The sequence below is a fragment of the Medicago sativa genome, chromosome 3 (genome assembly GCF_051527215.1).
Source record: "Medicago sativa cultivar Bolivia chromosome 3, Bolivia_mono, whole genome shotgun sequence".
NCBI lineage: Eukaryota > Viridiplantae > Streptophyta > Magnoliopsida > Fabales > Fabaceae > Medicago > Medicago sativa.
In genome coordinates, this window is record NC_140751.1 from 69437442 (window position 1) to 69450648 (window position 13207).

The 13207-nt window shown below is 34.0% G+C and overlaps 3 long non-coding RNA genes and 1 pseudogene across 4 annotated transcripts; 2 read left to right on the plus strand and 2 right to left on the minus strand.

Moving 5' to 3' along the window:
• Positions 1–2638: 2638 nt before the first annotated feature.
• Positions 2639–3510, plus strand: LOC146939623 (uncharacterized). The gene is made up of 2 exons (XR_015031738.1): positions 2639–2766; positions 2858–3510. It is a non-coding gene; the product is annotated as an uncharacterized LOC146939623 (long non-coding RNA).
• A 171-nt stretch (positions 3511–3681) lies between these two features.
• On the minus strand, positions 3682–4534 carry LOC146939624 (secreted RxLR effector protein 161 pseudogene; annotated as a pseudogene). The gene has a single exon (XR_015031735.1). The product of XR_015031735.1 is annotated as a secreted RxLR effector protein 161 pseudogene (transcript).
• Positions 4535–8976: 4442 nt separating this feature from the next.
• LOC146939625 (uncharacterized) lies at positions 8977–9680 on the minus strand. Its single transcript, XR_015031736.1, has 2 exons — positions 9408–9680; positions 8977–9291 (listed from the first exon to the last, which is right to left on the minus strand). It is a non-coding gene; the product is annotated as an uncharacterized LOC146939625 (long non-coding RNA).
• A 331-nt stretch (positions 9681–10011) lies between these two features.
• LOC146939626 (uncharacterized) lies at positions 10012–11125 on the plus strand. The gene is made up of 2 exons (XR_015031737.1): positions 10012–10293; positions 10745–11125. It is a non-coding gene; the product is annotated as an uncharacterized LOC146939626 (long non-coding RNA).
• The last annotated feature ends 2082 nt before the right edge of the window (positions 11126–13207 follow it).

Sequence of the window (13207 nt, forward strand, 5' to 3'; positions counted from 1 at the left end):
AAAGTTTGTAGTGGAACAAAGAAAGTCAGGTGGGGTTTAGCATGGGAAAAGAGGATTGTTTCCCACCATGGGAAAGTTTTTTTTAACAGTTAGATTAAGGAGTAGCACAGATTTTATGATGGTCTATCCACACCATATATTTTCCACACATCATCTTCAACATGCAAATCTGCAATTCATTCAACATGAGACTGAACCCATAGTGTTGTTCTTAAAAAAAATCCAGAAAACTAAAATTAAAGGACAATCCAAATTCAATCGTCATGTTTTGAAAACTCAAATTAGTAAACACAAAATCCCTAACAAGCAAAAATAGCTTTCTCCATCAACCCTTTTCTTCTCTTTGAGAAAATCACTTGACGTCCCTAACAAGCAAAAATAGCTTTCTTCATCAACCCTTTTCTTCTCTTTGAGAAAATCACTTGACGGCTAGTCAAATTCTCAATCCTTCGAATCACAATCTTTCCTCTCCCTATCTTAATTCTACTAGCTAGGGTTCTTCCAATATTTTAGTCTCTTCTTTTGGTATGTCAATGAATCTGAAATATATCAAAATCGTAATAATATGATGAGCTGAAATTTATAAGAAATTTTCTCATCGATTGGTTGAATACAATGATTTTAATTATTGCATAATCATAGAAATAAAAATAAAATATCAGTCATTCATAAATTAAGAATGAAGAATAATGGAAGAAACTTACTGGAAAATTATTAGGAGAGGGGATGTTGAAACTAAAACGGGAAGAAAATGGTTTGTGGGATTAGTTAAAAGTGGTTTTTGTTGGACTCAAAGCGGTTTATTGTGCTGATTGAACAAGTAATAAGGACACCCTTGCTTTTCTTTTTCTTGATTTATTGGTTATTGTGCCATTTGAGATGTTGTTGATGATGATTATGATGATAGCACTCATGTTGTCCTTGTTGTGGTTTCAGGATGTTGTTCTTCATTGAAAGTGAATGTAAAATTCCAGAACCGTGGGTCAAAGACAAAGGTGAAAGGGAAAGAAAAAAGTAATCTAGTGTTGAACCGTGGGTCAAAGACAAAGGTGAAAGGGAAAGAAAAAAGTAATCTAGTGTTGAGAGTGTACGATAATAATGTGTTCTTTACTTAATCCAACTGTTAAAAAAAACTTTCCCATGGTGGGAAACAATTCTCCTTTCCCATTCTAAACCCCACCAGAAAGTAATCATTGCTTAAAAAAGTGAAGGTTTAAAAATAATAATAGGGGCAATTCAGTAAAAATATCATTCTCTTTCTTTCATCTTTACACTTTTCTTAATCTGTGTGAAATGACCAAGTAGGTCAAGTATTGCGGGACGGAGGGAGTAAAGATTTTATATGGATTTATATAATCCAACTTTGTGCATGGAAGATTGAGAATGTGGAGAGAAACGTAGAAACCAGGGCCGGACCCTGGGGGTGCAAGCAGCGCTATAGCACCGAGCCTCCCCAGGGTATGGGCCTAAAAAAAAAAATTTATAGCCCAGTACCCCCCACTAAATAAAATAAAACACTCTTTCACATACCAACGCGCGCGTTCCATTCCTCTCACCATCAGTGTTTCGTTTTTCTTCTTCCTTCATGGTTCAAACGCGACTGCCGACTACGCAAACGTTTCCTCCGACTGCATCTCTCAACCAATTCGATTTCTGACCATACCACCATCATCATCATCGACCATCCTATTGTCGTTTTCCCCTTTCCAAAACAACACTGACACTGTTACTCTGTTAGGTAAATAACCTCTCTTTCGTTGATTTCTTTTACTTCCTTTCATGGAATTGGATGATTTTTGTTGAATGTTAAAATTGCTAAATGCTGGAATAGAGATTGATAGAGATTAATTTTATGAGTTCTTCAAATAGAGATTAATTTTATGAGTTTTTCAAATTGTTAAATTGGCTGATTTATGGTTTTGTTTTATTAATTTTATGAGGCTGACAAGTTCAAATAGAGATTAACGTTTTCCCCTTTCCAAAACAACAATGACAGTGTTCTATTTCTAATTTTATAAGTTTTTGGTTATTCTCTATTTTTGGTGGTTCTGTGCAGGTTTCCACTTTCCTTTTTTGTTGTTTTGTTTTAGGCCTATTAGAATTGAGTCCTCTTACTTTTGTTGTTAGGTGGGTGTTTTTTTGGGAGGGTGGTTTGAGGTTTCTCATGTATATGGTAATGATTTTCACCTTTGGGTGTACCGCATATACACGACACCTTGTATTTATCTTTTAAAAAATTTAAGTAGAATATTGTTCTTTTAAAAAAAATACATCTTTATTTTATTACGGGCCTCATTTCACTTCCAGCACTGAGCCTCCAGACTCGTAGGAACGGCCCTGGTAGAAACATGTTTTTTGAAGTCGGCAAAATTTTTATTAACCAACAAGCCCTGGTAGAAACATGTGGTTTAAAGAGTACTTTCATTACACACTTCTACTTTCACGCCATCATGATATATGCCTAAGGTAGTTAATAGAGAGTATAAGTGTGCATGGAAAAACCAAACTTCATTAGCTATAAGCAAACATGAGTTAATCACTTGTCTGCCCAGCATTAGTGACATATTTAGGCGTGCAAACTTGGCTAGAAAAAGGTTTCAAAACTAATAGCATGCCATAAGCTATAATTGATAATACTCTATTATCATTTGCAAGTAGAAAAAGAAGTGGTTGTAATCCTATGCTTGCATAATAGGCCTGCAATTTGGAGTTCATTGATGACATGAACTGCTCGATGATAGATGGCAGAACCCTGCACAACTCGAGGTAATATTTGCTGCACTCTTCCATTGAGAAAATAATAAAAAAAAAAATTATGAACAATTAAATGTCTAACACTTGGTACATGCATGCTTAGATTGATTACATTAAGTGAGGATATCATTACAAATAACTCTTCACACTCTACCTATTTGAATAGGCAATAGTGTGCACGTTAAATCATGTATAAGAAGTTCAATACCATAGGCATTGGATTGTCTTGAGCACAACAAAGATCTGTAAAATCAAGTGTCTACACACTAAACTACTATGAGCTTGCTTAATTTGTGTTGTTCAAGTAATGTGACATGCATTATAAACAGCTGGCCCAAACTTAAACTGCAAGCTAAGTAATAGATAAACCATCATATGGTGTTCTATTTCAGAAGCAGGCATTCTTGGTCCAATGGAACCAATGTATGCAGAAAGCATCAAGTAGTGTAAGCACATAAATGAGAAAGAGTGGAAAAATTAGTATACTTGCAATTATAAGGGATTATATCACAAAGCAAATGAATCAAATGAACATGTATAAGGAGAGATAGATTATAAAGATCTGATTAGTAGGATTAGTAGATTTGATTTCAATTTGAAAGGCTCAACCCACATTATATATATCACAGCTTATACAAACTAAAAAAAAAAAAACCAATATTTTTGCTTAAATCTGATTATTATGTAATGATAATGTAATATTGGTTATATACTTAAAGTTAGCATCAAGAAAATTGTGGTCACATATTATTAATATGAACTATGCATAAATAATAAATTTGTTAGCGCAGCAAGTTTGTTCAACAAGCAATCAGAAAACCAGAAGCAGTTTTCTATCAGAAGCAGTTTCTATCAGAAGCAGTAACCAGAAGCAGTTTCTGGTTATGGGGTATTTGAGAGAAATTAAGAGAAGAGAAAGAGTATGAATTGATGAAAGTAAAGTTGTTTATTGAATGATATCAAATATGTACAATGAGTTGTAGCTTATATACACAACTAGTTAGGTAGCTTAAAGCATAAGCAATGTAACAAACCCTAACCTCTTATTGGCTACACTCTAACAAACTTGTAACAAATTTTAAAACAAACTAAAACAAACTGTGAATAATCATTTAAACATGATTACCACTAAACTAAACTTGAATTAGTAACAAAACTAACATCCTCCCTTAATTCAAGTTTCCACTTCCTTCATTCCAATCAAGCTTCTGAGCTTGATGAACCTGTCAACCTTCAAGGCTTTAGTGAATATGTCTGCAAGCTGCAGCTCAGTAGAGCAGTGAACAATCTGCAGTGCTCCTTTGTTTACTTGCTCCCTTAGAAAATGAAACTTAGTCTCTATATGCTTGCTTCTCCCATGCAGAACTGGGTTTCTTGCCAAGCTTATAGCAGATTTGTTGTCTATAAACAATGCTATAGGTCTGCTAACCTCTATCTCCATTTCCTTGAGTACATTCTCCAGCCAGACTGCCTGACATGCTGCCATACATCCTGCAATGTACTCAGATTCACAGGTTGACAATGCTACAATTGGTTGCTTCTTAGCACACCATGAAATTGGAGCATTTAAGAACTTGAATAGGTACCCTGAAGTGCTCTTTCTATCCTGTTTGTCTCCACACCAGTCAGCATCAGAATATGCTATCAGTTCCATAGAACTATCATTCAAGCCTTTTGGAAATAGAATACCATACTGCAGTGTCCCTTTGATGTATCTCATCACCCTTTTGGCTGCTAGAAAATGAGATACTCTTGGTTCATTCATGAATCTACTGATTATACCAACTGCATATGCAATATCAGGCCTACTATTGCATAGATACCTCAATGACCCTACAATTTGTTTGAACAATGTAGGATCCACCAGCTCTTCATCTTCATTCATCACAAGCTTTACATTTGTCTCAGCAGGTGATGATGATGGATTGCAGTCACTCATATTGAACCTTTACAATATGTCAGATGCATATTTCCTTTGATGCATCACCAGACCCTCTGCATCTTCAGTAAATTCCATGCCTAAAAAGTATGTCAATCTTCCTAAATCTGACATTTCAAACTCATTCATCATCTGAGTTTTGAATGCTTCTATTTCAGCTTCATCACTACCAGTCACTATCAGGTCATCAACATATAGACAGATAAGAAGTTGATTACCTTCATTTCCTTTCTTCACATAAACACCATATTCAGACTTGCATTTGACAAATTCTTGCTGCACAAGAAAACTGTCAATTCTCTTGTTCCAAGCTCTTGGTGCCTGTTTCAAACCATAGAGGGCTTTGTGTAATCTGTACACCATATTCTCCTTCCCTTTGATTTTGAAACATGGTGGCTGTGTCACATATACTTCTTCATCTAAAGGACCATTTAGAAAGGCAGATTTTACATCCAGATGATGCATTGGCCAGTTTCTGCCACAAGCTATAGCCACTATCAATCTCACAGTCTCCAGTCTTGCTACTGGAGCATATACTTCAAAGTAATCCATACCAGCCTTCTGCATGAATCCTCTAGCCACTAGTCTTGCTTTGTGCTTGGCTACTTCACCATTTGGTTTCAATTTCAACTTGAAAACCCACTTCACATCTATTGGTTTCTTGTTTGCAGGCAGTTCTGTGAGTTCCCATGTGTTGTTTCTGTTGATTGAATTCAACTCTTCAATCATTGCACCTTTCCACACACTCTCATTCAGTGCCTCTTCATGATTGATTGGTTCAACATCTGCTAATAGCGCAAAGTGCACAAATTCCCCATCTTCATTAACTAAATTATCTGGAGTGACTTCATGTCCAGCTAATCTAGTTGAAGCAAATCTCTGTCTAGTTGAAGTTCTGATGACTGGATTTTCTTCAGCTTGCACTTCAGTATCAAGTTGAACTTGTTCAGCTTGATCATCTTCTACAATTGCAGTGGGAATTGTATGACTGGAACTCTTCTCTTTCCTATTCCAATCCCATGCTTCATTTTCACAGATTTTAACATCTCTACTAATCACTATTGAATGATTTAGAGGATGATATAATCTGTAAGCACCTGTTTCATGATAACCAACCAATATCATAGGCTCACTCTTGTCTCCCAGCTTTCTTCTCTTTGCATCAGGGATATGCATATAACATAGTGAACCAAACACTCTTAAGTGTTTTGCTGACTGCTTGCAACCAGTCCAAATCTCTTCAGGAATCTGATCAAGTCTCTTAGTGGGGCATCTGTTCAAGATGTAGGCTGTAGTTCTTACTGCTTCTCCCCAGAAAGTGTTAGGCATCTTCTTCAGCTTGAGCATGCTTCTGGTCATGTCAAGCAGACTTCTATTCCTTCTCTCAGCCAAACCATTATGTTGTGGAGTGTATGGAGCAGTGACTTCATGCACAATACCATTGTCTTCACAAAACTTCTCAAACACCTTTGAGGTATACTCTCCACCACCATCAGTTCTTAAAATCTTAATAGACTTTCCACTTTGCTTTTCTACCAAGATTTTAAACTTCTGAAACATTTCAAATGCTTCACTTTTGGCCTTGATCAGATATAACCAGATTTTTCTGCTGAACTCATCAACAAAACTAATAAAGTATTTGTTGCCCCCTAATGAAGGAACCTCTAAAGGACCGCAAACATCTGAATATACAACATTAAGTGGTTCCTTTGATCTACTAGCCATACTAGAACTGAATGCATTTCTGGGTTGCTTTCCCAATAAGCAAGTACCACAGACAGTGTTTGGTATTTCAATTTTAGGTACACCAAGTATCATTTCTTTATCAACCAAATGATTAAGACCTCTAAAATTGAGATGACCATACCTATAATGCCAGAGCCAGCTATCTTCATCTTTCACTATAGCTGATAAGCAATTCAGTTCCACAGCTTTCATATTGGTCTGAAAGGTTCTATTCTTTGCAAGAGGAGTTTTCAACACTAACCTTTGATCTTTATCAAACAGTTTGAAGGTGTTGTCCTTCATAACCACTGAGTATCCTTTCTGAATGAATTGACCCACACTCAGTAAATTGCACTGCATTCCAGGAACATAGAGAACTTCTTCAATTATTGCCCTTTTTCCATTCTTCCCTTCAATAGCAATATTCCCCATTCCTTCTGCAACTAAGACTCTATGATCTGCAAGCTTCACTTTTGTATTCCTTCCAGGATCCACTTGCCTTAACCATGTCTTGTTACCAGTCATGTGATTAGAACACCCAGTATCTAAGAACCAACTTTCTGAATTGCAGCTCTCATTACTGGTTGTTGTAACCATCATGAGTAATGACTCTGAATCTGAATCATCTTGTGCAATTTTTGCTTCCTCTTCATCATTATTTGATTGCTTTCCTTTACCAGACCAACACTCTGAAGCATAGTGCCCAAATTTCTCACATTTGAAACATTGAATCTTCTTCTTATCAGTTTTCTTCTTCTGATTAGAATTTCCTTCCTTTGAAGATTCACCCTTTTCAGATCCATTGTTCTTGCCTTTAGATCCATTTCCTCCCTTAGAGTTTTTCCTCCCTTTCTTGGAATTCTTTCTATCATTTTCATCCTTCTTGATAGTTTGAACTTGCAAGGCTTGTTGAATTGATCTTTCACTGCTCCTTTATGAAACCATCAATTCATGAGCTTCTAAGGAACTCTGCAACTCCTCAATCTTCAATGTCTTGACATCTTTTGATTCCTGAATTGCTACCACAATGAAATCAAATCTTGGAGATAGAGTCCTCATGATTTTTTCAACAATCTGTTGATCTGTCATTGCTTCCCCACAAGCCTTCATCTGATTCACAAGATTGATAAGTTTGGAGATGTATTCAGCAATTTTCTGATCATCTTCCATCTGCATCAACTCAAACTTCCTTCTTAGTGATTGAAGTTTAATCATCTTCACCTTATCATCACCTTCATGGTACTTTGAAAGAATATCCCAGGCTTCCTTGGAACTAACCGTCTTTGAGATTCTTTCAAAGTTGGCTTCATCAAGACTTTGTTGAATCAAGAACAGAGCCTTGCAATCTTTCTTCTTCAGATCTCTGTGTGCGTTCCTTTGCACTTCTGTCGCATTCGCTGCTAAATCAGCTACACCATTCTGCACAATTTCAAGCAAATCTTGTGCTCCAAACAGATTCTTCATCACTGCACTCCATCGTTCCCAATTACGTGCTTCAAGAATTGGAAGATGCGTATTGAAACTGCTGCTACCATTCATGGTGATTCCTTCAGCGTTTCTATCTGCAATTGCGTGATTGAAAATCCTTTTTTAACCCCTTTGATCGAAACCACAGGCTCTAGATGCCAATTTGTTAGCGCAGCAAGCTTGTTCAACAAGCAATCAGAAAACCAGAAGCAGTTTTCTATCAGAAGCAGTTTCTATCAGAAGCAGTAACCAGAAGCAGTTTCTGGTTATGGGGTATTTGAGAGAAATTAAGAGAAGAGAAAGAGTATGAATTGATGAAAGTAAAGTTGTTTGAATGATATCAAATATGTACAATGAGTTGTAGCTTATATACACAACTAGTTAGGTAGCTTAAAGCATAAGCAATGTAACAAACCCTAACCTCTTATTGGCTACACTCTAACAAACTTGTAACAAATTTTAAAACAAACTAAAACAAACTATGAATAATCATTTAAACATGATTACCACTAAACTAAACTTGAATTAGTAACAAAACTAACAAAATTATCATTATTAGTAAATACTATGCGTTGATCTTAGTAGCAAAATTTTAATCAAATCAATATATGAATTTGAATATAACTAAAAAAATGCTTGAAATTGAGAAGCATTGACATATACAATTTTATTTGAATTAGGATACAATATTTGGAATGTATTATTGAAAAATAAAACTGAGTGTAATTTACTAAGTTATCCTATATTTTAAATTGGTTATAAATTGTGTCGTTAACCTTGTCTATTTTATAAAATGAAAATGTCTATAAATTGTGTCCTTAAACTCACGTAGGCTTATCCTTAGGTCCTCGGTTGATTTAGTCTATTTCTATTTTATAAAATGAAAATGTCTATAAATAGTCTTAAAAGGAAAATAAATTTGTTATGTTTACTAGTTGCATTCACAACATTTGGTTAACATCCAACTACTGTTATCTTGTGCTATCAATTTCTACGTAATTGCAGAGGTTGAAAATGCATCGATCAAAGAAACCCCACAACGAATTGAAATTGGTGGAGATAATGAAATTTTTTATTTTTGAGAATGAGAATGCTAAAAATAAGCCATAATTAATTGCAAGGTCCATAGATTACAAAATAAATAAATAAAAGATATAATTATTGGGCTCCATGATTACAGTAGATGAATGGAAACCGTAGATAATCTAGCAAGTTACATTGCGTAGATTTTTTATCTCCATATGGCATAAGTATACTCTCTAAAGTATGGTACTCATGCAATTTATTGTGTCACTCTGGTATTCAAGGAGTTTCCCAGTAATACAAAAAACATTCATCGTCAATGCAGTAATACTTGTGAGTCGATTTTTGTGGACAATCTTCATGAACCTTACATAGAATATCCGCTGTAATAAATAAAATAGAATAAAATAATGTTACTAAAACAATATAAAAGAGAGTGTACAAATTACATACAGTACTAAAGAATGAAAATTTTAAAAGGATTTGAAAAATTGCTTACCGAAATAACTTTCTGCAACAAGAAATAGGGAAAGAAATAAAATTATAACATCTATAAATTTGAAAATTTTAGTCATATTTTTCTCCCTTTACATGTAACAAATAGAATATGATTTGATCATTTTATAGTGTACAAAGCACATGTTGCACTAAAAACAATTAAATATTTTTATATATAAAGGAGTTTTAATAAGCTCTTTCTAAAATTAGAATGATTATTATGACATGTAAAAATATTGCTAATCATTAGAATCCGTTTTTTTTTAATTAACTGGTCAACCTTTGATGATAGAAAGAGGACATATAGAAAAGTTTTAATATAATATATATTATTTTTATATATAAAATCATTAGCATTGGTGGTACCCATACTATGCATGGAAAGTTAAATATCAATGACTTCTTTTTTAAAGTGTAAAATTTTAATATCATAAATTATAACAAAAAAGACATTATATATCTAATAAAAAAATATTGAAGTGTTAATTTGAATATTTCGAAAAGCGTCTAAATTAAGTAAATACTCGTGTCATCACATGGGTCTTGTTAACGCGTGTCTCCGGGGTACTCTTTAAGCATTTCAAATTTAGTAATTATTATTTTAAAAAGTCAACTATTACAATTTTCAATGCATTCAATACACAACTTTTCATTAAAAACTTACCATTTAAAGTGCTTAAAGAGTGTCCCGGGAGCAATCGTTAACATTTCCCTTGTTATAAATATCTCTGTTAAGTGAAAGTAAAATGGGAAATGCTTTTTCTCCGGACAGAATATCAAGTGAATGCTTCAGGGAATAGTTGGCTAGTTTTGATTGGAGGATTATTACTTGATTTTTTTTTCCGCTAACAGCTCCTTGTATTCCGCCAAACAGCAAATTGTTATTGGTCAGTTTTGTTTCAAGACTTTTTCGCTATAATTTCTTTTCCACTATATAGCATCGCTCAAGTTAAATATGGGATAAATAAAAGTTTTAAAAATTAACATAATGTTTAGTTGGTATAGTTGAAATTAACATAGCTTAAGTAATATAAGTTACTTGAAAAAAGTTACATAATGTTTAACAAGTTAAATGAAATTGACTAAGTTTCAAACAGACACTTCTCGTATGGTCACTATTTTTACCGTGCTAAAGTATGTAAAACAGGAATATAATTTTTATGATATTTTGATTTTGTTTAATATTATGGATATAGATGTTTGTGACTTTCAAATTGTAACAAACCATGTTTATATTTGTCAATGACACCATTAATAAAGAAAATAGTTTAACTTAAATTCGTATATTTCTCATATATTGGTCGACCTCACTCTTTGCTTTACTGAATCATGATATAGGTACGAAGTTTCCACCGCCATTTAAGAATGATTAATCTTCATCGAGGAAGGTGAGGGGAGCACAAGGTAGATTCTCTCCTCCCAAACGAATATTCTCCATACACTAGAGTCAAGCATCGATACTCAAGGAATGAACTCACAATGTTAATTTGTTTCACTTAAGATGATTTATAAGACTTATGTAATCAAATCCTAATAGTAAAAGATTAATGAAGTGCAGCATGTATAACATCTACGATGATATTGTGAGAGGAATATTCTTAATGTTTTGTGCTTCATTTGTTCATAAATCTTTAATGAACAATGAATATGCATTTTGACTTTTATCCAAATAAATGTCTTTAATCCTTGATTGATCTAAAGTCATAATATTTTTCTGGACTTTTATTTATGTCACGTGAGCCTGGGATGTTCTTGATAATGTTCATATATTTCTGAACTTGTTCTTGATAAACCATAAGAACAACCTTCTGAACTCTGACTGAGTTCATAAGCATTAATGTTCTTTGATTACTTGCTTCTTGGTTTGATTTATACTTTGTTTATGTCTTAGTTAATCACTCAATTACACACGTTAAATACCAAGAAACTGATCAAAGTCCATTAATTCTTTAATCATCAACGTTTTTTATCTTTAAAATTATTTATGTTTTTTTGCCTCCATAGAGTCAAGCATCAATACTCAAGGATTGAACCCCTGACCACCTGATTAAGGGTCCTTATTTTAAAAATGAGTGAAACCACCCTAAAAGTGTAGCTAGCTACATCAATCTTGCAGATGGAAAAACCTTTTGCCTTCAAAGGTCAATACATCGCGACCAAAGAGACTTCCACAAATGTCAGCAATGACATCATTGATAGTTGTAAATAAGGACGAGGATATTTTGAACAATATTGTGCAAGTCGGCTAGTATCAAAACTACCTCATTGAAGGCCAAAACTAATTACTTCAACAAATACAAAGCAATTGGAAGTCATCCATACGACCAAGCGATACCTCCCAAAGCAAGTGTTTAGTCATATCAAATCACTGTAATGATACTCCATAACCACCATGAAACAGGTGGAGAAGAACCAAAACCCCAAAAGATCAAGGTCTTTGTGACCTTCGTAGGTGGTTCATCTTGAAAGGTCTTTGCGACCCGATGTTATTGAACATCCACCCTATCAACCACGTAGAAAACAACCTCGATGTTGTAGATCATATAGTCCTTGCGACTTGGAGAGTGAACCACAAAACCATTTTACATGAAGGATTCAAAATTTATGCATCTTTACAAGGTCTAAGGATCCACCATTGATGGATTCATATGATGAAACCAATGATCCAGATGACCATATTGAAAACATTAAAAATATCCTCAACTATTGAAATGTTCGAAGCATTCTCAAATGTTGGCTCATCACCACGACACTATGGAAATGCGTTATGACCTTGTATAAGAGCCTTCTCCGGGAATCTGTTAATTCGTGGGAAGAATTATGTCAATAATTTACTGCATATTTCACAACATCACTTCGACAAACGGTAGCAACTATGGAAACCATTTTCCCATAAAAAAAAAAGTTATTCAGGGAAAACATTGAACATATTAACAAATCTATGTGGAATCGACAAATGAACAAACATATATCGAAGGGAAGCAACTTCGCCAAAGTAATCAACATTGAGGAACTAAGAAATCTCTAAAACTTCTTGAAACAGTTGGAAACAAGATTAGAGGAGTAATGTCAGGTACGAAAGTAGGGGGATCAATGGGAGCATCCATAACTCAATTAGTGCAAAAAGAAAAGGACGACTTTGTACTGGCATTGATCAGATTGAGTAATCTAAAATACATTGTTCTTATTTTCAGTATACAATCTGAATGCCGTTAGTACATATTGGTTGATAGTGAATCAAAGGAAAATTCATAGAAATCGAATGAAGAAGGTTTTATAGTCACATTACATATGCATCCAAACCAAAATAAGGTTCATAGAAAAAAATTCAAACTTTTGTCTGATAGAATCTGTTTAATGTGTTGATGTAACATAATAGAACATTCATATTGCCCTGCCCTATATATATATATATATATATATATATATATATATATATATATATATATATATATATATATATATATAACTTGAAAGGGAATTATTTTAATTCAACCATTTCCTTATTTGACTTTCATTTCCTTTTCTATTTTGAATACCTACTAATCACAAAATATTTATTTTTGCACAATTTTGTAATGTTATAATAACCGATTCCATAAATCTATGACCACCCAACCAAATCAAAAAAAAATTTCCACATGCTCGTATGAGTGTTATATAAGTGTCGGACATCAGTCCAAGGAGAGTCGAAGTAAAAAGAAAACAATTATTTTAGGACACCTGTCTGAATTGCCTGCCTGACACGTGTTGTACAAGTTCCATAAAGGGTGGGAATAGGCTAGGCCGAGTTAGACTTTG